Source organism: Nannospalax galili, unplaced genomic scaffold (assembly GCF_000622305.1).
Source record: "Nannospalax galili isolate Female #2095 unplaced genomic scaffold, S.galili_v1.0 scaffold188, whole genome shotgun sequence".
NCBI lineage: Eukaryota > Metazoa > Chordata > Mammalia > Rodentia > Spalacidae > Nannospalax > Nannospalax galili.
In genome coordinates, this window is record NW_008360325.1 from 6,477,225 (window position 1) to 6,502,160 (window position 24,936).

Sequence of the window (24,936 nt, forward strand, 5' to 3'; positions counted from 1 at the left end):
GTGTGTGTGTGTGTGTGTGTCTGTGTGTGTGTGTGTGTGTGTGTGTGTGTGTGTGAAGGTGCCCACAGAGGCCAGAAGAGGGCGTCATGGGTTTGGGAACCGAACTCTGGTCCTCTGGAAGAACAGCAAACAACACTCTCAACCACTGAGCCATCTCTGCAGCCTCCAGTTATTTTTAACCACGTGTTTATGATAGACTTATCCTCAAACCTCACAATCCCGTACTTAGGATCACATAATAATATGCACAAAATATAGTAAATGACAAAATATGTGATTATATGATCTCTGAACTTAGAAGAGTGTTCAGTGTAGTGTTGACTCTGAGTTATAGTTTAACCATCAAGAATTTTGGATAATCGGCAACTGTATAAAATGAGGTATTGCGCTCCTCCAACGGAAGTGTTGATAGCTACTAAATACCACATCTTAGAAGACCATTGAGTGCAGAAAACACTCACAAAGCAGGTTACAATGCAGCCTAAGCCTATACTATGCAATTTCAATTTTTAAAAAGAAAACAGTCTTGTCCCTGCCAGCAGCTGGAGCCGCACCAGAATGCAGTCATGATTATTTCTGGTGGAAATCAAAACATATTTTGTTTTAGAATTTATATTCCTATCGCTGCTTTTCAAATTTTCCTCATGAATATATTTTTCTATTAAGTCTCAGAGAGAAAAGAGATAATAAATATTGTCTAAAACATGCTAAAATGGAAAAGGTATAAACAAACTTGCAAATAAAGTCTGCAACATAAAGACAAGATATTAATATCTTTAATCTAGAAAGAGAGCTTATAAATTAATAAAAAACAATTCAAATGTATACCCAGCAAAGAAAGCAAACAAAACACACATTCATACATAACAATCCCCAACCAAAAGATATTCAAGTAGCTAATAAATGTGAAAAATATTTATCTCCATGAATAACCCAACAAAAACAGTGAAGCAGAAAGTAAGATTTTGTGCAGGTGACCACGGCTGCCATCAGTTCAAGGGTTCAACGTCCACGTCGAGTCTGGGAAATGTCTCTTTAGGTTGTACTTCTGGTCCTCTGTCTACTGTAGGTGTGCGTTCCTTCAGTGGTGTGACCACTGATGTGGTGGTTTGAATGAGAACCCCACCCCAGGCTCGAGTTGAACACTTGGTCAGTTGGTGGCACTGTTTTGGGAATATCATGGAATCCCTATGAGGTGTGGCCCGGCTGGAAGAAGCACGTCACTGAGGGCGGGCGTCACCCCCCACCATCATGGACTTATCCCTCTGGAACCCTCCCTTCTACAAGCTGCCTGAGTCATGTTTTTATCACAGAATCAATAAAGTAACAAATACATCTTATAAATAACCTCCTGCCTATGCTCATGCAAACAACTCTAAAATCAGTGTGTGTGTGTGTGTGTGTGTGTGTGGGGGATGATGCTCCCCTGAGAGAGAGAGAGAGAGAGAGAGAGAGAGAGAGGAGCAGGGGAGAAAACTTTGGGGGAAGAAGGATTTTAATGGAAGACAGGAGAGGTGACAGAAGGTGGTAGTGGCAAAAATGTCTACAATTCATTGTGTTCGTGTATGAAGCTGTCAGAGAACAAAAACTAAATAAGATAGTCTCTTTCAGCAGGTAGATTGTCAATTTTGAATGACATTAGTCAATATTGTTGAGGACAGATGACTCAATGAAAACTTTGGGGGAAGAAGGATTTTAATGGAAGACAGGAGAGGTGACAGAAGGTGGTAGTGGCAAAAATGTCTACAATTCATTGTGTTCGTGTATGAAGCTGTCAGAGAACAAAAACTAAATAAGATAGTCTCTTTCAGCAGGTAGATTGTCAATTTTGAATGACATTAGTCAATATTGTTGAGGACAGATGACTCAATTCTCCCCACCAAGGTGGTGTGCATATGCATTTTCTCATCCTTTTTATAGAAAGCTACCCAGAATCCTCCTGACACATGACATCACCAATACCAATGTGATTCTAATAACTTTCCCTGTAGATGAATACCCTAAGGAACTGGGGTACTTTAACACTGATGAACGGGATGTTTTCATTCTCAGCTCTATTTATGGTGTTTGTAAAGATGGGAATGTTGTGCCCTTCACAGAGGGGAAATAGGAAATAAACCATGAAATATAGATAGAGACAGAGGAGAGATGGTATAGACATCAGAATAGCATTTTCAGTAATTATTTAATGACACAAAGATGTGATTTTATGATCCAGTGAGAACAGCTTGGTGCCACACTGTCTATCTGACAGGTTCTCGTGGACTAAGTGTCAGAAGCCGTGTACTCAGGGACATGTCAGACTCTGCAGTGGCCAAGACCAGTGTCTAATATTACCAGCAACTTTTGGCTGGGTGTGGTGATGCACGCTGCATTCCCATTACTCAAGAGGTAGAGCCGAGAGAATGAAGAGTTCAAGGCCAGCCCAGACTACATAGCAAATTTGAAGCCAGCCTGGGCTATATGAGACTTTGCTTCACAAAGTCAAAACAAGGGCTGGGAAGATGTCTCAGTGGGTAAAACACTGGTTGCCCAAGCTTGAATACCTGAGTTTGGATCCCCAGAACCAATGTAAAGTCAGATGGGGATGCATAGATGCAATTCCAGTAATCCTACAATGACATGGGGAAAGATGCCCCCGGGCCAGGCAGCCTGGTGTACATAGTAAGCTAGCCCATGTCCACAGTGGGAACAAGAGACCCTGTGTCAAACAAGGTGACAAATAAGGACTGACACCCAAGATTGTCCTCACACTACAATGTGGCATGCATATGCACCTGCTCTTAAACACACACACACACACACACACACACACACACACACACACACTGAGAGAGAAACAAAGATAGAGCTAAAATAACAGAAACAGCTAGAAAACTAAAGGAAGGGTAACTTTATTCCTACACCTTAGATGATCAATCATCATGAAGAAGTAAGTCAGTGTTAAAAGACAGACTTAAATGAAGCCAGAGGAGGAGGAAAGGAAGGATGCCTCCTGTCTTAGTGTGGCAGGGACATGACATTCTTTTCCTTTCTTCAAAATTGGAGTTATATACTTTGTGCCACATCATTGCCTGCTCAGCATAGCTATGACAACATCCCTAAGCTGGGTGCTTCAGGAAAAGAAAAGCAGTTCACTTGGCCCACTGTTCAGGAGACTTAAGATCATGATGCTGACTTGTGTGTAACATCGTGATCATGTATAGCACTGTGATTGGCATGTGAGGAAGGAGGGTTCAGGCAGGAATGGGTTCACTTATAGAACATTCTTGAGGGAACTAACCAAGTCAACCAAGAACTGACCCTTTCCCAAGACAGGGTCAGTTCAATGCATTCACAAGAGTGGAGATGCCAAGACCTAACCACCTGCCAACGGTCTCCATTTCCTAAAGATTCTTCACCTCAATGGGGTATCAATCTTCTGTCACACAAACATTTGGGGGTCAAAACCCATCTAAGTTGTGTTTACTTTAAGCCCTCCGCAGTGTCTAATTCCATACGGGACCTGTGCTAAAGCTGAGACTTCATCTCTTCCCATTGATCTTTCAATCCTACTTGACCTACTGATTGGTGCTATGATAAATATTTTAAGTCAAACTTTAAAAATGCTTAAAGAACCAGGGAGAAGGAGGCCCCACGGTGTCTCCTCTGCGACATTTTCCTTGCAGAAGTTCTCACCAGAGATGTGTTGGTCAACTTCCTGCTACTGTAACAAATACCTGGGATAACCAACTTACAGATTTAAAAAAAAAAAAAAGGTTTACTCAGCTCAAGGGATTGGATGCTGTAATCATGCTTGGTTAGCACTGTCATTTTGGGCTTATGAAGAAGCAGACCACCATGGTAAGAGTATATGGTATAGCAAAACCACTCACAGCATGACCAGTACCCGAAAAGAAGAAGAGGTCAGGTTCAACAGTCCCCTTGTAGAGCAGCACGAGCCCCCAGTGACCAGGAACTTCCCACTCAGCCCTACCAACTCTCTACCAGTGCCATGCTGGACATTGAGCCTCTGGTATGTGGGACTTGGGTATAGCACAGATTCAACCCATTGCAAAAGATGGCTTAAGTGGACAGGTTGTATTGTTCCCTTATCACTAAACTTGTGCCTTCCTCCCTAGAACATGAAACAGGCAGAATTTGTCCAGGAACCATACATTCTCATTTGGAAAGGATTCTAAGATCCGCATCTCTGGCTGAGCTCTCTATTAGCTGTAGGGTTTTGAAGATCTGCTGTTGTCAGTACCCCAGACTCACTAACCCCAGACTCTGTTGTTATGAGGCCCAGGTACCCTGTGTCCGCGGAGCTGCCTGGTGACGTCACATGCATATAAGGCTGAGAACTGCTAAACTCTTATGGTTTATTCAAGAGAATATTTCTGTTGTTCAGGAAAAGATCTACCCTAAAACTAGCCTATGTGTTTTTTGGTTGATTATCCTGTAGTGTTTTATTTCAATTTTGTGATCACTCCCTAGATGCAAAACTCTGACATTATGACATTACTTGAAGGAACGAACTTGGAGAGCCCAGATCGCCTGAACTCAGGAAAGGAAAGACAAGACTTAGCCACACAGCATGAAGCCAGCCAAGGCCAGGCTGAACCTGGCTTTTGCTGCAAGCTGTGACGTTGTGATGGATATTCAAGTCGCCCCCCTCCTGGTGTGTTTGGGGCAGCCCTTGTCAGAAACTACTGAAATGCAAAGATGAGCTCAGGTCCGGGTCCCCTTCCAGTCCCTACTCAGGACACTTGGTCTTCCATCAAGAAGATCAGTCCTCCAAGGCTGAGCTTTGCTGTGTAGGAACTAAGCTGTCAGGATGGAGCCAGTTCATTCCTGTACCCTGGGAGCACTAAAGGCCTTCTGAGTAGCCAGTCCAGATTAAACCAGCCATTGCTGGCTTTCTTTGTTATCTGCCACCATCATCTCAGGTTCAACTGTAGAGAGGATCCCCACTCATCCAAGGACTAACTGCGGAAGTGCTAGCCCAGCTGCCAGGGCCTCAGGGGCACCGTGTGAACCTTGTGTCTTTAGAGGAGGAAGCCACAGGCCCAGGAAGCAGCACCACACTTATCATTTCTTCCCCATCACCAGGGTGGTTGCATTGTTCACCATCAAAGTAGGCCAAATTGTCCTGGTTCTTATAAGGAGAAAGACCTCAAAACCAGTGGACAGGAAAACACAGTTCATCTGCTGTAGAGATGGGGGCCACACATCCCGGCACTACCCTGGCACCCAGAAGATAAGTGCATCCCATAGTTAACCCTAGGTTGGCGAAGTTTCCAGAGGAATGGGGCCTGAAGCACTGCAACAAAGCTGGTGCTAGAGATGGAAAGACCACCTTGGGTGTTCTACGTTTCTGGGTCCTGTTCTACCTTTTCTGGAGCCTTTTGAAACAGAGAGCTGTAAAGAAGGGCTTTGAGCCACTCTGCCTCCTGATGGATCCTGCATCTACTGCAAGGTATTGAAGGTGGAAGCTCAGTGACACTTGGTCAAACATGGCCATGCCCACAGGTTCAAGATCTACTGTAATGGGGCTTTGCAGGAGAGAGAGTTAGGGCTCCATTTGGATCACAACATGAGCACTTGGGAATTCTTGGTCAAGGGGTGGGAAATTACTAAGAAAGAGCTAAGCAAGATATCACTGAAGGTGGGCCTAGTTGAGGAGACCAGCCCAGGGTTGGAGGGGCCTGAGGTGGGGACCAGGTGATAAAGGTGAGGGCATATCAAAGACAGGGCTCCTTGTCACAGTGACCTCTATATGGAACTGTAGAGGGGGCTAGGAGAAGGCAGGAAGTCAGACCAATCCTGGCCAAGCAGAGATTCCTTGCAGGGCCTCCTGGCAAAGCCTGGTGGCAATTCATGCCTTGGAGTTTCCAGAAGACTCAAAAAGACACGTCTGAGGGATGAGGGTTCCTCCATCTTCTGCTTTGTCCCCAAGTTAGCCCACTGGAAAAGTGAAGAGATTCAAGAAGCCACAGAGACTTAGCAGGGAGCTCCCAAACAGACATTTGAAGACCTCTCCTAAAGACGGCCGACTGTTAGATTTTGCTTTGGTCGAAATGGCATCTCTGCCCTTCAGCCTTAGGAACAGCGCATCCTGGGAAAGCCCTTTGGTGCCTCCTCACCCACTGCGCTCTTCTGAGATTCTGGCAGGCTCCGAATCTGTAGGATCCCTGTCCTGTATGTTCACATCCTCTCCTTCTCTGTACCTACCTCCCCAGCTCAGCCGGGCTCCCTGAGATCAGGTGGCGCGCACGGTTCGCTCTTCATTCCCTTCAAAATGCACAGTTCAACTAATGTCCCAGGAACAAAAACAAGGTCCCCTCTGGAACCCCCTCAACTCACTCACCGTCCAGACCAGTTCTCTCACCTCCTCAGAGGTCTGAATTGCTGCATCCTTCAGTGAGTGCTGGAATGGGACTGCCCGGGTCATCATATATACACTTAATACTTGACACACTCATGTAGTGACAATCACATGTAGGACTGGAGTGGTAAATCCACAGCTATCAGAGGCCAGTCCGCCTTGAAGACACTGTCTGGCCTGTGTGTAGACCAGTCCTTCTCCAGCCTGTGTTTGGTCCTCTTGAGTCTTATTGTGCCCTGTTTCACCATGGGCCTCACATTGCCCGTGGATGCTGGTGTCTGGAGTGACCATCCATCATTGCCCCATCTTACTGCTGCTCACATCTGGAAGTGTAGATCACTAGAGAATGTGCATTAGGAAGATTAAAAGTCAGGGGCTGGAGACATGGTTCAGAGGTTAAGAAACTGGCTGCTTTTGCAGAAGACCCAGGTTCAAATCGCAGCACCCACATAACAGCTACTAAATATCCTAACTCTAATTCCAGGGGATCCGATGCCCCCTTCTGACCTCTGCAGGCATTGCACAACATGGGGTGTACTTACACACATACAGGTAGTGCACTCATACACATAAAATCAAAATAATAAAATATTTTTTAAAAGAAAGATTAAAAGTCGAATTTGAGGGACTACGGACATGGCACAGAGGGTAAAATGCTTGCTGTGCAAGCACGGGGATTCAGAGTCCCAGAACCCACATAAATGGAGGCATGAGGGAGGAGTCGGGCAGATCCCAGGAGTTCGGTGGTCAGCCAACCTAGCTGAAATGGCAAGTTCCAGAATCAATGAGAGACCCTGTGTCACAAAGTAATGTGAAGAGCGGTAGATAGCTGCAGTTGGCCTCTAGCCTCCAGGTGTGCGTGCACTGGTAAGCACACCTGCAGACACAGGCATGCACCACACACACACACACACATACACGCACACACCAAATTTCAAAGCAATGGCGCTTCCCAGATATGAAAGTGAAGAATGTTCCCTTTGTTCCCCTTCCTTGGTCAGTAGGGGACTCAGAATTCAGTTCCAGGTCTGCTCGGCGACTTTGCAAAGTATCAGTTGGCTCTGTTCTCTGCCCATAAATGGTGGCTCACCACAGGTCATCGGTGCCTGGAGTTGACATTGTTAAGTATCTCTGTGGGCATCACACAAGACACAGAGAAATAAAGAGGTTGACGCATAGCTCAGATGCACACATGCTCGATTCAGAAGACGTATACTCATCGCTTCCTGTGTTTCTGCCTCTGTTAATTTCATTTGCTGCTGATGACCACAGTATAGTCAGAGAGGAACAGCCTTGTGTGTCTTTCAAATGTTCCTGAGTTCAAATCCCAGCCCCATCCTGTAGCATCCACGTGACTGCTATGTGAATGTCAAATAATCTATACAAAAGCTCATAGGACTCTTACAGTGAAAACACTAACTCATGGGTCACTATTCCCAGTTCCTACATGTTGGCTTTGCAAATTGTGGCACTGACTAGAACCAGGGCTCAGTCACACCTCACGAGCATCACTGATCCCTGCACACGGTCATGATGAGGCATGGTTTTAAAATATGAATTAAATGAGTACCTACAAAGCTCTTAGCACAGTGTATGTTACACACAGTCACACAGTCTCTGCAGAGACTCAGTGGGGTTTATTTTACGCAATTTAGAATAATCCAGGCATGGAGATGCATGCCTGTAATCTCAGCACTTGGGAGGCAGAAGCAAGTAAAACCCAAGTTCACAGTTAATCCAGGCTGAACAGTAAGTTCGTGGCCAACCTGGGCTACATGAAACCTGTCTCAAAAGATGAAATAAAACAAATAAAGAACTTAACACAAGCTGGGTATGGTGGCACACACCCGCAATCCAAACACTTGGGAGAAGAAGGCAGAGGGATCAGGATTGCGAGGTCATGCTCAACTAGGAAGGGCATTTGAGTCCAGTCTGCCTACGGAAGACCCTGTCTCAAACTACAAGAGCAATTTTAGGTGTCGAGACCACAGATGTGAAGAAAGAACCTCTGTGTGTTGTCCTCTGTGCTCTGTTTTGGGTGTCTTATTCCTATCTGACAGATGCTTAGGCTCCAGTGATTGAGTTATGACCACGTGGCTTACAGACGCCACAGACTATTTCAGTGCTGGGTCCTCTATGCAGAGATGCAGAGAAGCAGGAGCTCCTAGGTGCCACCTAGGAGGAGCTGGTGTCCTCAGAAATCCTGGCTGCTGTTCTGTTTAGGAACCCGAATCAGATTCATCTCAGGACCTTCTCCTCGTGTTCCACAGCTACTTGGAGAGAGGTGTGGGAGGCATATTGATTGGTTCCCACTCCACTCTCCTGCCTCAGCTCCTGGAATGCGTGAGCTCCCTCACTCTCTGCTCCAGCCCTGCGAGGCCTCAGTTCCTTTTGGGGACCACTCGCTCTAGGTCCCTGTGCCTGGCACAGATGCAGCCATGCTCTCTTCTCCCTCGGAACTTCATACTTTTGTTTATGGAAGGAACAAGGGATGGGATGGCCTGGGGTGTCTACATAGAAGATTCTAAGTCTCCTCACATCCCCAGCATCAGAAGGACAGCCAAGGCACCAGAGGCCAATACGTGCAGAGAAGAATCTCCATGTTAAGCGTCCGTCTTTGGATTCACAACGCTGACAGAAACGTTGTGGCCAAAGGTATACACTGAGAGAGAGAACTGTACTTCAATGAACCCCAGAAAGCATTCAGAGATCTTGATTTGGACAGGTTCGATGTTATTATTGAGAACTGTCTAGCACAGCCTTAGGCATGCTATATGCACATTACATATACACATTAACTCGTTTAGGCTCTCCAAAGACTATAGGGTTGTATCTAGCCCTCTTCTGTCATTGAGGAAACTGAGGTTCAGAGAAGTTAGCAGTCTAGATCAAAGTCGCAAAGCAATGCTAGGATTGAGGCTCCATTCCAGATCTGTCTGATTTCCTTTATTGGCTGCCAATAGATTTAGCAGGTACTTTTAACTATGTGCTAGGTATCACGCTGATGGGAATCCATGGAGTTCCAACTGTGACCAACACACCTGTGATCTGATGGACTTGCTGTCTAATCAGAAAGTAGTAAACAGAGAATTGTAACAAGTATGGTCCAGTGTAGAAGACAAACCACCCAGCCCGGCCAATCGCTGTGACCTCCACAAAACCAAATTTATCATCTAGTGATGCTGTGTAACAAGTCAGCTCAAAGCTCTCAGGCCTAAAACAATGACTATTTGGCTCACAGTTCGGTAGTCTGGGTTGTTTAGCTGGATAATTCTGCCAGTGCAGAGTGTGGTAATCTACTCTTGACTCTGAGTCAGCTGCTGTGCTGGTCAGACTTGGCTAGTTCACAATGTCCTCATTTGAAGTGGCCAAGCCTCTCTCATCAGTTCATCTCCTTCTCTCCAGCAGATTGGTCCCAGACCCTCTGCATACAAGTCACAGAATTTCCAGGAGACAAACCCTGTTCTGTAAGCACATTTCAGGTTTTATAGTTTAACTTTCATGTTTGCACAATATATGATGGTGTTTCCTTCATCAAAGCAGTCAAACAGCCCACTCCCGAGACAGCCTGGGAGAAGTGTTCGCGAGGTCTTGATGAGCTGGGTGCATTGTGTTAGATGGATTTTTTAAAAAATATTTTATTATTTTTATTTTAATTTTATGTGTATGAGTGTATTGCCTGCATGTAGGTAAGTGTACCCATGTTGTGCAATGCCAGTGGAGGTCAGAAGAGGCTGTCGGATCCCCTGGAACTGGAGTTACAGACAGTTGTTAGCTACCATGTGGGTGCTAGATGGATTTTTTTTAATACTGATAAATGCTTGAAAGAAATAATTTTAAAGAGGGGGTGGGAATTATGTTGACTCAATTTCAAAGACTTCAGTCCATGGTCTGCTACAGCCATTGCATTGGGCTTGAGATGAAGTAGAACCTAGTGGTGGCTGCGGGAGTATGGTACAGGCTGCTTACCTCATGGTGGCCAGGAAGGGGGGAGAGGGAGAAAGAGAGAGAGAGAGAGAGAGAGAGAGAGAGAGAGAGGGGGGGATGGAGGAGGGGGAGGGGGGAGAGGGAGAGAGAGAGAGAGGAAAAGGATGAGGAGGGAGAGAGAGGGAGACGGAGGAGGAGGAGGAGGAGGGGGAGAGGGAGGAGGAGGAGGAGGGGAGGAGGAGGGGGGAGCTAGGGACAAGATATATCTTTCCACAGCGTACTTTCAGTGTCTGCTTCCTCCAACTAGTTCCCACCTCTCAATACCATCAGACCATCAATCCATCAGTATATGAACCCACTGATGAGATCCCAATGCTCATCATCTATCTCCTCTCTAGCATCAGCAGCTGGGGACCAACCATTCAACACATGTGCCTTTCGGGCAACATCTCCTAACCAGGCCATAACTCAGAGTGAGAATTCGACTGAAGCGTGAAGGAAAGCAAACAGCTGGGCATAGAGGAGCAACAGAGCAGGCAGGGTGATGTCTCAGCGGGGAGGTGAGTCATGACCCTCAGGACACATTGCAGAAACCTTCACTTTTTCCTTAGGACTGCTCCCACTGGATGGGTATATAGGCCTCCCAGAAGGGAAAGGACGAGGAGGAAGCAGACTGAACCAAGCACTTTCTGGGCAACACTTTGGCAAACCCAGTGACTGTTGGACATTGGGGATCTAGAGATCACTGGAAGTCAGGTCTCTGGTATTAGGCCAAGCCATGTGGTAGCCTGAGCCTGAGGCCATTCGACACTGGGGATGGTGGGCATGGTTAGCGTTTCTGTATATTTCAAATAAAAATTAAATTAAGATTAAATTAAGGCTAAATGTGTAAGGAATCGTGACGGGGACAGTGTTGGGGGAATAAGACCTGACGTGTCTCTTTCATTTGGCAAACAAATGAGCTAAAAATATTTCTTTAAAGTTAAAGCAAGCATGCCCTTCCACCTCACACCACTCCAAGCCTGGATCTGATTATTAGCTCGAGTTCAGTTCATGGCAGGTCATTTCTGGTTGGGCAGCTAGGAACAATAACCCCTTTATTTATTGAGGAAAAGCTGAGCCTGGTTTCTGAAAGAACCGCCTGGCTCATGAGCATATAAGGTCAAGGCCACATCCAAAAGCTTTTTCTCCAAGGCCAGGACCCCATGGCTCCTGTTCCAGATGAGCTCTCCTAGGTACAGAAAACGGTAAGAATGATCCTGGGAGCCTGGAGTCCCGGGATGTGGCCTGAGCCACACCATTGGCTTCCTTGGATCTCCTGCTTGTGGACAGACTATTGCAGGACTTGTTACCACAGGAGCCAATTTCTCTTCAACACTCTTTGTATGAAGCTATTTGTCCAGTGTGTCTACAGACCACGGACCAATAACTCTTGTTCCCCCAGAGTGAGCAGAAGACAGGAGAGACCACGGATGGTGGGTCAGAGAAGACATTCTTCCCTCTAATCTTCCTGTGGCTCCTGTGATGTCACCACACATGGTGGGTGCTCAATTCAACAGGAGTGCATTCTCTTCATCCCTGTATCAGGAATATGAACAAGATTCTGCTCCCTCTGGGGGCCTCATGGGGAGGTGGGGGCAGAAGTTTTTGCCATTTCCAGCTCCTAGAGGGACAAGTGCCTCTGTGGTAGGTAGCACAGCTCTTTACTTTCAGCTTCCGCCAGCACATCCCAATGTCCCTTTGCCATGTTACGGTGGTGTCTGCTGATTCGAGGCAGGTGGGGGAGGCTACCTCCAGGTGCTATGGCAGTCTGCCTGAGCTGTACCCTCTGACAGCCCCTGTGGCCTCCCTTCAGCTAGCCCTGACCAAGGCATGCACTGGTCCTGGTGGCTCTGTCGGGTTTGTCTCTGGGAGCAGAAAAGCCCTTTGGAACTTGTAGTCTCACCCTAAGCTGTGGCCAGTACTGTGGGAGCTGAGATGGCCTGTGGGTCAGAATCTCAGCACTGAACACCCAGCATGGGGTTGGCTATATTCACTTAAAGCATGCAGCCTATGACTAGGGTGGGGCCGCCTCACAAGCTTAAGGGTGGGGAGAGAGAAATGGCACTTGGAGCAGGAGCCCTTGAGAAGGCCATAGGGATGACCACCTCTGTTTGCTAGGAAGGTAGATAAGAAGCCAGAAGGAGGGGGAACAGGAGGGAGGCAGTGGGGGTCGGGTGACAGAAAAAAAGGACCATGATCCCCTAAAGGTGAGAATGATAGCTTTGCCCCTGTTCATGGTACCTGGATCAAGTGTACAACTTTGGCACGTTTAGACAAGTTTGAGAGTCTTGCTTTTGAGGATTCAGACTCTGGTGGCATTGCAGGGTCTTTGCCTCCTGGTGCTTTGCACTGGGCTCCTCCTGGTTGCTCCCAGGCACAGGAAGGGCAGAGCTCTTCAGCCACTGGCTGTCAGGCTCTGCTCTACTTCGCCTCGGCTTCCAATGAGAAGGCAAACCACAACTCTGGACTTCCCAAGGTCAGAGTCATTGAAATTCTCTGTTTGTATCCTAATTTTCCAGCTGAGGACTCTTACAGTTGTCAAGACATAAAGACCCAAAATGGGCACTTTTCAAGATGACCAGGAGTGTATAATTAGTCCATTAAAATTGTCAAGATGTTACTTTTGGTTAGTTAAAAGATGCATCAAAATCATTCTGTTGAAGGCCAGACACTGTGTGCGTGTGTGTGTGTGTGTGTGTGTGTGTGTGTGTGTGTGTCTGTTCCTAAGAGAGTCCAGTGGGCAATGACTGAGATAGATCATTCTGTGCAACAGGCAAGACGACACCCTGGAACAAAAGCAGCTGCCACAGTCTCCATCGCACCAAGGAGCCCTGTCCCCACACTCACCAATGCACCGCCGCCTGAAGCCCCCACCTCCTACATAATCCATTCTTCCTCCAAAGTCTCCTGCAGTCTTTCCATCTGAGATAAACTCAAGCAGACAACCCAGCCTCTCCACTTGCTAATAAGGGACACTGGTGAGGGATTTAGCCCAGCTCTGCTCATTCCTGGGTGAGACTCACATAGAGAATCACATGGACTTGTAAAAATCAAAGCCAGAAAGTGAGAACGTGTTGCCGTGTTATAGATGCGGACCTGTGCAGTAAGGTGCCCGCTGAGATTTCCAGGTCCTTGTGTGTACAGAAATAAGGAATTAGACCAGAGACTTGTAGATAGTGGCAGAGACAGTTTGTTAAGGAAAAAAAGTCCTTCAAAGGATGGAAATGGGCCAGAGCTTGGAAAAGTCAAAAACTTCATAGCATTGAGTCAGGAAAATCCTGACCCTCCATGGGCCACTTACGCAGAACCCGCATTCTCTATTTGCCTATGGTGGGTCTTGAGGGCCATGTTCCTCTCTCTGTGGGCCTCTTACATAGCACCTGCCTTCCTTTCTGGCTGTGTATAGTGGGTTTGACAGTCATGACCAACTGTGGGCTTCTTACATAGCACTCTCTGTCTCTATTTTTATATGGACATGCTCACGTAGCGCTTGGTAAGGATTTCCACTCCTGTCGCTGGTTTTTGTTACTCCCGATGCCTGACTCTCTGTTCTCCTTCCACAACCACACTAAGATCACATGACATTCTCCCTGAATAGAACACTCTTGCTCACACCATGACTGGCCCTTCCTTTCCTTCCACTCAGCCTGGCTGTGAGCGCTGGGATCTAGGGACACTTCTGCGTCAGCACCATCTTCCGAGCACACCATGGCACAAGGGGATTGAAATGATGAGGAATCGAACTTCATGTCTGCCTTGGCCGATGTAAGATCTTAGACAATTTCCTTGCTGAGCAAGATGGGGTTAATACACAAACGTGTCTGTCTGTTGTGAGGCTTGGATACCAAGGAGGAATGCATCATGAAATAACCCATCACCTTGATCAGTGTAGAGAAAAGATTTTCAAGAACTGTTTAACATGCCCTGCCCACCCCCTTTCTCTCTCTCTCTCTCTCTCTCTCTCTCTCTCTCTCTCTCTCCCCAAACTGCCTTCATTCTCAGGTCTTTTGGTGTGACACACATGATGGAAGGGCCCACAGCTTTGGAGAGGCCCATCATGGTAAACATTGCTTTGTATTTCAGTTTTAAAAGCTGTGGTCTAAATCCAAATCTGGAGAGTCAGAGAGATGCAAAACAAGCATGGCCACTTCTTGTCTCTTACCTTAAAATAAAAAATAGGAACAATTTAAGCCTTTCGTGTATGTTGTGTGTTTTGAAAAGTTCTCAGAAAGATGTCCTGCATCTTGAATTTCCTGCAAGGCTCACCAACTGATTAGCACTCCAGAGATTGTGGAGAGTGTGGAATGTTGCAGATCCGGAGCCTATTCACAAATTATCTGGGGATATCTTTAATCCCATAAATAGCCACATGTTGTCTACCTCTGTTTCTGAACTGTCATTCTTGTGACTAATAAAATGTATTAACTTAACAGACCACCAGGCTTCACTAATCAAAAAGCTAAGGATGTAGTCAGATAAGCAAGTGAGACATATAGTAGAACCCCACCCCCATGTCACTCCCTGCTTTGCTATGACTCGCCTATGGAATGTATCCACCAACGTATTTGAAAGGCGTCTCGATTTATTTCTTTGTTATGTTACTATAAAAATGCAGAGTAACTGTTACCATGCTGGAACAGGGAATTTGGGGTAATCTGAATCTGTGTTCCTGGGCCATGGTCACTCATATTTGGCCCCAGAATAAACTCTCTCTTATCCCCTTTGAGGTGAGAGTTATCATCGACAGTATTAGATGTAGGAGAGCAGAAAAAGGAAGGAGTTTAAAGTTAAAGAACTAAAAACCAGAACCAGACCTGCAACAGGCAAGGAATGTGCTCCTTTTATGCATAAGACCATGTGTGGGAAACCAAGCATCAGCAAAAGAGGGCCAGAGCAGTCTGGACGTATATAGGAAATCTACTGGATGCAGCTGCAGGGATTTGCTAAGTGCCAGTGTCCTTGGGGCCACTGAGTCTCACAACCAGGGGACACAGAGCGGGGTGGACCACAGCTAAGTTTCATCAGCTGTCACACTAATGTAGGTAGCTCAGAGTCCTGTCATCTTTTCAGGGGCTGCACAACAGCTCAGGGACATTCAGAGGGGAGCTATGCCCCGCACCCCCACACCACCTATTACTTGTCTCTAGCAGGCTAGGGATCTTGGTGAAGAATGGCTGTGAACTGGTTGGGTTTCCAGCTGAATTTGGCACTGTAAAACTATTCCTGTGTGTTAAACCTCTAGATAGGTCTAAGGTGGGCATCCATTTGGACTATGAACCTCCCAATAACTGGTTAAGAGTCCCTGTTTCTCTAGGTGGTGAATAAGCTCACAGCAGGATAGCAACACAGCATATTGGTCAATTTTGTACCAAAGCCCTTTGATGACAACCCACCCATGCAGATGACAGGTCTAGACATGACTCTAGTCTGTCTCTAGAGGCAGACTTCCTGTGTTAGAGCCCAGGGCACCTTCTAGACAAAACCTTTGGTTGTTTAGCCCCCAGTTAAAATTTCCGTAAAACAGAGAGCTAGGATGAGCATGCTTTCGGTCAGACTGTATTTCATCCACTCCGGATACCTGGTTCATATGAAGAACCTATGTTATAGGGGTGAGAGAGCCAAGGGCTACTTGCCCTGGAGTCTGGGTTCTTCCCAGAAGAGGACAAAAAGTTGAATGCCCGGGGACGAATGAAGTAAAGACTCAGAAAAGGGTGAAAATGGTCGTTGCTGGAGCAGAAAGTTAAGAGCAAAGAGCTAAAGACACCCTGTGGGGAAGGAGGGGGTCTCCAGAGCTGGTTTTCCACCAAGTGACTTCTGAGCTGATCCTTTTGTAGGGGCCCCAGCTCTTTCCCTGCTTTGATCCCCTCACCCCACACATTGTCTTTTGGTTTGGATATTCTGGGCCAGGATAGAAAGAACTTAGACAAGTGTCGTCTGTGACTGATGCCTTGTCAGGTGGAGAGTCTTTGTGTGTGTGTATGTGTGTGTGTGTGTGTGTGTGTGTGTGTGTGTGTGTGAATGGCCTTGTTTTGACACCTTCCAGCAGTTAAGAGAGAATGTTTCCCACCTTCTGACCTCTTCCCTAACTGCCTGTCCCTTACCAACTCCTAACCCCTGTTTTTACCTAGAAGTCACATATGCATATATGAATGTATCCAGATATTCCATCTGGCATCAGCTGGTTTAGGGACACTGTTTAGAAATTGCCATTTAGTATAAGTTGTTTTAGAGATCCTGTGAGAATCCATATTAGTCCTATTCTCTCTGGAGAGCCCTTATCGTCTTTCAATAACTAAGTAAAATTACACATGTGAGTAACTCTGGGCTCTGGGCATCACCTTATCCTGCAAGACTTTGCTCTCACCTCGGCTGAACCTTCACACCCTATTCATTCCATTAGAACTTATGCCTTTCCTTCCCATAGACTGTAAGCTCCATCTGAGGACAGGTGGGTCCTGGTCTTCGTTCTGTGTTTATTCAGACGTCTTGTCATTGAATAGAGGCATCACTTGTGCTCAGTAAAGGAAACAGAAGTGCATTAAGCCAGCATGCAGCAACCGGGAGGCCATTTCAACTTCAGAAAGAAGAGGAAAGTAGGGTTTCCTCAAGACCAAGAACCCAAGTCACCTTCACAGCAAGTTGGTACTAAGCTTCCTCCTGGGTTAAGATGTCATTTTGGTCTCATAGCCACTATCACAGCTCCTTCCCCAATCCCCTCGCTGATCAGAGGGGATATGTGTCTTCTATTTGGTGTTGAACATGAAGAGGGAAATGGGGTAGCAAGGTGCAAAAATTAGTCAACACAGATATCCCTCTCACCTTAGATTTCCTCTCTTTACCAGTTGGATGACCTCTCAAGTAACGAGCTGCCACTGCTCTACGAACATAATGTCCATGACATACACGTGTTCTGTGAGAATGTTAAAAAAAAAAAAAAAAACCCAGGGGCTAGAGAGATGGCTTAGTAGTTAAAAGCACTGGCTGCTCTTGCAGAGGACCTGGGTTTAGTTCCCAGTACCCATATGGTGGTTAAGAATCATCTGTAGCTCCAGTCCCAGGGGATCCAACACCCTCTTCTGACTTCCAATGGCATTGCATGACACAAGTGCACTTACATACATTCAGACAATATACTCATATACATAAAATAAAAATAATATTTTAAAAGCTAACTTGCAGGACTCTGTGAATGACAAGGTTTACATAGTTTTAGCTTACCAGACTAGAAAGGCCAAACCCCTAAAGAGACTTTAAATAACATTCATATTAAAGTTGGAATGACTGACGTGCCTAGAAACAGCTGGTAGGCAGCATAAACGTAAGAGGTCGTCATGTGCCGGATGTGCTGTGAGCAGAAGTCACAGCACAAAGCAGGATGGTCTTCAGGGAATGTTCCAGTGCCGTCTCCTCTTAAAGGAGACCAAAGGAAATAAACAATTCAGGTCTTCCATCTCACTGGCCACATGAATCCAAGTACCCCAAGGTAGGGACATGAACACAGTCCTATGATTCAGAAGTCCTGGGGTTATACCAGGACCAGCTGCCTCCCAGAGGACCTCAGACATGGAATTGGCATGTGGCATACATTATGCCAAGACAGGCCACAGGCAGGCACTGCCTTTGATGCCCAAGATTGCAGAGATAAAAGAACAAACAACGGCAGTAGATAACGCTCAGGTGAGATGGCCGGGTACTTTATAGTTTGCACAGTACACTGAAATCTATCACCAGAGTGCCACTTAATGCCACTATTTCCTCATGATGGGAGCACAAATCCAAAACATTGAGATCAAACAAAAGTGCCTGGACCTGTGCCCAGCACTGTGCTATCACCTTTGTGTATGTCCTTCCTGTTATCATTTAGTCCTTGCAAACTCCTGAACAGTCAGGACTTTGATTCTCATGTCCCTGAAAACAGAAATCTAAAGAGCTACACACACACACACACACACACATACACACACACACACACACACACACACACACACATATTTTCATGATCTCTTTAAGAATCTGGACCTCGGGGGCTGAAGAGATGGCTCAGTGGTTAAGAGCACTGGCTGCTCTTGCAGAGGACATGGGTTCAATTCCACAAACACCTCCAGTTCCAAGTTCCAGGGGATCCAATGCCCTCTTCTGACCTCTGGAGGCTTTGCACGACATGGGTGCACTTACACACATGCAGGCAATACACTCATACACATAAAATAAAAATAATAAAATATTTTTTAAAAAAGAATTGGAGTTCAGGGAAAACTGCAAGGAAGACATCTTTTTCTAGTCTTGTCCTGGGAAAAATGATGGTCTTGACAACATCATGGACCAAGGGAAATGCAGGAAGGCCAGTGGGGAGACCACAGCTGGTCCAGTCAGCATGCAGTACTCAGCACACAGAACCCTGCTTCAATTTTTCCTCCTTCTGAGTTGTAGACACCCTTGCATATGGTTGTCTTTATTTTAATGTGCATGAATAAAAGATAGCCCTGTGAACTGATGTAGTCTGCAGGCTTTTGAGATCAAACAGTTTTCTACTCCAGGTGAAATGTGGGGATGACAGATAATGTTGTCAATATGCTACATTTTTGTTAGGTTGAACAAACATGGCCATAGCAATCATTTTCGTCATATATATGTGTGTGTGCATGTGTGTATAAGGGAGTGTTTTTAAAGAACAAGATTTAAGGGGAAAATCAATAAATGCAAAATTTTCCATAAAACCTTCAGTGAGAAATATCCACCCCTCTTCCTCATGTATATTAAAGTGAGTGGGATTTGCTGACTTGCATAATGCAATTCAGAGTGATTACTGGGAGGTATCTGGGGTGATTAAATAACCACAGCATTTGGAGGTACCAGGAAATAAATATCCTCATTCTGCACAGAGCCCTTAGCAAGTAATGAGGGGTTTGCAGGGCCTGGGAAACCCCAGTCACTCCTCTCTTGTTCCAGAGAAGCAAGGAGCACAGATTTGTGGATTGTGAACAATGGGCTTTGCATCGTATGTGAGTAACTTCATGGACGGGATGTATCTTCATAGGGCACAGTAGCTTTACTGGAGTCTGAAAAGCAAAGTCTGAAAGCAGGTAGATGCTGTATTTGAAATCAGGCTTGGCCTTGAGTAAATAACCCACCTCATTAGTCTAGATATTTTCGTCTACATAAGGGAACTAAGCATCACCAACGCAACATCTCCACTTGAAACCATAGCTGGTATTAATAAGTTAGTATGACGATTATAACAGCATGTTTTTTATTGAGTGCCCATCCTAGGAAATCTACTAAATCCATTAATTACTGTAATCCTCAACCATGGTATGTTAGCGGTTTTTTCATTTTCAGAGATGGGAATTGAAATTCAGAAAGGGTAGATACTGGATTTCATCAAATGCAAACTGCATCCATTGTAGTAATATGCAATATTGCTTTATGTAAGGCAGAGAGAAAAATAGGCTGACAATTCTAATTGGAAGACACCATCCATTGTAAGGCATATCCCATTTGCATTGTTAAAATATTTTTTAAAATATTGCCTTAGAATCTATAAATGATGGTAAATTGTCCAACATCTTACATCTAATAACAGATAGGACCAGGATGCCAACAACAGACTTTTAGGATAAAAATCTAGGGTTTGTTCCCAAGGTGGTACCCTACCTTGCACAGAAAGGAAGCCCCATAAGTGCAGGGAGTGACAGAATAAGGTTGTATGCATAATTTGTGTCATGCATTATATGAAATCTCAAATTCCATATTTCATATATGCACTCAAATATAATCAATTCTCAGATCAATTTCCATCTTCAAGTTTATGTAAAAATAATCCTGAAATAGAAAAAAATGCTTTTTAAAGTTTTTTTTTAATTTATGTGTACATGTGTGTCTGTGTAAGTATATGCCACACGTGTGTGGGTGCCCTCAGAGTCTAAAAGAGAGCATCAGATCCCTGGAGCTGGAGTTACAAGTCACCAACATTGGTGCTAGAAACCAAACTCAGGTCCTTTGGTAGAGCTGCAAGTACTCTTAACCACTGAGCAGTCTCTCTAGCTCTGGAAATGGGTTCTTTATGTACATATTTTGGACAAAAAGATTCTGTGGATGTGGAGTCAAATAGCCTTTTAAATGTTTATGTTTATCCCCACAGACTAAGGCACCTCTCGGGCTGATCAGAGAAGCCTCTTCTGACAGTGATGATTGTCGCAGAGGGGACAGAGTACTGAGAGCAGGTGACTGTTGAGTGCTCAGCACTAAATGGGGCATCTGTGCCACTCCCTCCATGAGGCCCAGAGAATGTCACAGAAGAGCAGATGGAAGGACTGTGTCTTTCACACGTTACCTGGTTTTCACAATCATGAGCATGCAGCAGCTGTGACCATCTGCACAAAACCTGCCACCACCACCCCAAAAGAAGAGAAAGAAAGGAAGAGAGGAGCAAAAGGGTGGGAGGCGCTAGCAGGGAAGGAAGGGCTTGTGCTGGGGGGAGAGGCATGTGGGGGTGAATATGATCACAGTGCGTTGTATACAAGTATGAAATTGTCAAAAACTAAAGTTAATTAAAATAAATCAATATAGTTTATGTTGGGAGACTCATTTATTTAGACTATATTTATTCTATTCAAAGTAAAACAAGCAACTACTGCATAGGAAAAAAACTTCCACAAAATCACACACAAAAATGAAATTCCGGGAATTTGGGAGCACAAGGGACAGACTGGAACAAAACTTCACTATCCTAGGGAGGAAGGCACTTGCCTAACCTTCAAATGTCCTCAGACCCCTGTGCCTCAGACCCTGGCTTGGAGACCCCCAGCTCTAAATGTGAGGTTCCCGTCACTCACATAAAATAGAGAGCTTTGGAACTTACTAAATGCTCCATACAGAGTCACACTGGGCATTCAAGAATCTTTTGTGAAACAGGTGGTTATCATTTGACAAGAGAATTCAAAGCTCCAAACAGGCCAGGAGTTCCTCCAAAGTCACAGAAACCCAGAGAAGAGGTTAAGTTTTGTTTACAGCCAGATGCCAGAAAATCAAGACTAAGAAAAATGGCCATTTGATCCCTTTGAAGTGACTATGAGTTGCCAGGACCTATACTAACAGGAACGCCACAGCACATAGATCCAAGAAGGGATTCTGCTTGGTGGCTTCCTTTGGTCCTTGACAGCACCCGAGGGTGGTAGGAGCCCCTCCCCCAGTCCCACTTTAAAATGAGGAACCTGAGGCCTAGGCAACTGACTTACCGGGGTATCAAGAAGAGGCCTGGGTCTTCCTGCCCCTCCATGGCTAGAGTGTCTCCCCTCAGTCTCTAGAATCCCCAGAACCATCTGTTTGCTCAGCATGAGGAGGATTTGGGAGATTTGGTCAGCTCTCTTTCCCTTTAGCACTGCTCCAGCTGAGAGAGAGGATATTGATGACACAAAGTATTACATCAGATGAAGTTTAACCTGAGCCCATGAGCTGAGCCTGTTCAAGGGAAGAGGGCCCAGAGGTGAAAGTCCATGGGAGCCACTCTACAACAGGACAGGGTACAGAGGCTCAGAGTCCACCTCACTCAGGGATCATCTCTGTCCCTGGGAGGACAGGTACCCTACCTGACACTATAAGGCAAGACAGACTGAACTGCTTCTTTGGATTTGAAGGGCTGCTCTTTGACCACCTATGATTACACCTGAGGCTGTCAGAAGCAAGTACCCTGATACTGGTTGTATGTGGGCTTTGCTTCCTCATCCCGAGTCTCCTAAGGGAGGGTCTCCTGTGATCAACCCTAGATGACCTGGACTTAGGCCCTAAGTTCCCTGCAGACACCTCTGAAAAGTCTTTGCTTTTCTGGATTCACATTGAATTTGCGCAGGGAGGGGAAGAGCCAAAAGGGGACCTCTGCGGCATGCATAGTAAAGGTCAGGGAGGTAGATTCAGCCTCTCCCTCCCCGTTAGAAGAGTTCTTGATCTGCGAAACAAAATCAAGAGGACTGTGAACATTATCATTTTGTTCACCCCCCACTGTCTCCATTCTCTCCCCCCCTCATAATAGTTGTGTTCAATAAATAAATAAATGTGGAATTTGAAAAAAAAACAGAAGGGTTCTGCCTTTGCCACTCAAGGGTGCACAGGACACATCTGCACTGGTAATGAGAGGCCCCTGTCCCACACCATCTCACACACACATACACACACACACACACACACACACACACACACACACACACACACACACACTGGAAACTGGGAGGCTGGGGCAGAGCTCTTCCAGTTCAGCATCATGCTGATGAGCCCAACCAGACGTGGTCTCAGGGAAAGGGGACGCATCCTGATCCAACAATTATACTTGTCTCCCTGTCCCCTCTGTCCTTAATCTCTCAGCCTCTTTTAGTCTCATGTTTTTCTCTTGAAGCTCCCTAATTATCAGAAACATGATTTAAGGGTTAGAGTCATCTCTCGGAATCCATGGGGACTAGCTCCAGGACCCACACTAATTCCAAGCTATGAACACTCAAGTCCCTTCTGTAAGGTGTATAGTGGTTATATACCACCTACTTGCATTCTCCCATAGCCTTAACCCATCATGAGGTTACTTGTAATACTTATAATACTCAGTACATTATAAATATTGTAGACAGAGATCCACAATGCACTGTGTAAGGAGTCCTGGCAAGGAATAGTCCATAGCTGATCAGAATGGATGACAATTTTCCTGATTAATTTTGCTCTATGTTTTGTTGAATCTGAGGGTAGGGAATCTGTGGTTATGGGGGACCAGTGTCTACCACACTGAAGGACATCCATTTCAGAACCCTTGCTCATTCAACATGGGCAGAATCTTGACACAGCCCACGGGTTCATTGGAACAGGCTGAGAACACAGACACTAGGGTAAATCAACTTAATTCCTTTATAAAAATGATCACTAACCAAATGCCACATTCCTACTGAGCCGAAAACAACTCCCACTTGTCTATCTATCTATCATCTATCTATCTATCTATCTATCTATCTATCTATCTATCTATCTATCTATCATCTATCTGTTATTTATATTTGCAGCAAAGTCCCTATGTAGCTGAGAATGATCTTGAACAGGCCTGATCCATCTGCCCCTCTGAACTGCTGGGATGATAGGGGACTGGTGGAGATGGAATTAAGGGTTTCATGCATGTTAGACAAGCACTCTACCAACTGATCCACATCCACAGCTCTCCAAATTAAGCCTTTTGCTTTGTGATGTGCCCAGGTATGGCTTTTGTCCCTCAAATGTAGGAAGAGATGTTTAGCTCATAACAATCAAGTAAAAATAAAGTAAGATGGCAAACAGGGTAGTGGTACATATGAACTCATAATGCCTGTGACAGCATGCACAAGGCCTGCACAAGCTCAAGCTGCACAAAAAACAGCATGAAGGGGGCAGGTGAGTATGAAGCCCCAGCCCTTGCAAAGGCTCTACTGGCAGTTAATGGCTGCTGGGAGAGGGAGAGTCAGTTTTCTTTAAAGGTGTGATGCTGGGTGAGTTGACCAGGCTCCAGAGGATGAATCCACACTCAAAGAGTATTGGAGAAACACAAATTGGATTCACTAGGCCCTAAAAAATAGAGAGTATGAAATGGGAGTGGAGTGGAGATGGATCTGAGAGGAGATGGGGGAGGGTGTCTGAACACGCTCAAACTATATTGTATGAAATGCTCAAAGAGTCAATAAAAATATTATTTAAAAAAGAATATGTGACCAGAAATAGGAAACAGAAAAGCAACAGGTGTCCAGGCTCTGTCGGACTCAGTTTGACTCATTCATTCCCCTTTTTCCTGACACATACGATCGCTTACTTGAAGCCACCAGGACGCTTTACGCCGCTGCTATCAGGCTCCACTGCAGCTCAGTTTTCTGGCTTGGAGGGCAACGTGTTCTTGATGAAGAAATTGGTGAAAAGGAGGATTCAGTGAAGAAACAGCACAGGTCACACAGGTCCACGCCCGGCCATCCACCGTTCTGATGCTCACCCTGCCCGGTCCTGTTTGAAGATGAACAAACCCAAATGGGTCAACTCTTTGAAAGTGTGGGTTTGGGAGGCCGATCAGCTCCCTGTCTGTGTGACCATTAGTGATGAATCCGCCCATTCCACCCTTTACCACTTCACATGCAGAATGGAAATCTGATAACCAGCTTCCTGGATGAATGAGTGAGAGCTAGTGAGTAGGGTCTGTGGTGGCTCAGTGAGGGCTATTAATGCCCTTACGGCTCCCGCTGCCTACGGCACCCCTAGCTCATTCTCTGTAAAACACATGCCTTCCCATGCGTAATTGCAGGATGAGCGTTTCCCAGTTCTGCTAAGATCCTTGAGACAAAAAAGTCTTTGGGAAAATAATTTGAAGTCTTGCATTCTCTCCCCGAAATGGTGAGGCAACCGTGAATACTCTCAATAGCCCCTGCAGAGAGCCCAGTGGCCCCCTGTCCTTCCCAACCTTGAATCAAGATTGGAGGGGCCTGTTAAGGCATTGTCCTCACCCCTCCAGTAACTGTAGGGTTTCTAGGGATGGATTCACAGAGAGAAGTGAGGTCTTGATATCAGGCAGGGCAGGGAATTTAAAGCTCCTGCTGACTTTCTTTCTCAAACTG

The 24,936-nt window shown here is 45.7% G+C and overlaps 1 long non-coding RNA gene across 1 annotated transcript in view; it reads right to left on the reverse strand.

Annotated features, from left to right (window-relative positions):
* Positions 1-21,719, reverse strand: part of LOC115068844 — a 35,704-nt gene extending 13,985 nt beyond the window's left edge. Inside the window, exon 1 of the long non-coding RNA XR_003848194.1 lies at positions 21,574-21,719. This is a non-coding gene — a long non-coding RNA (uncharacterized LOC115068844). The remainder of the gene's footprint in view (positions 1-21,573) is intronic.
* Positions 21,720-24,936: the final 3,217 nt, after the last annotated feature.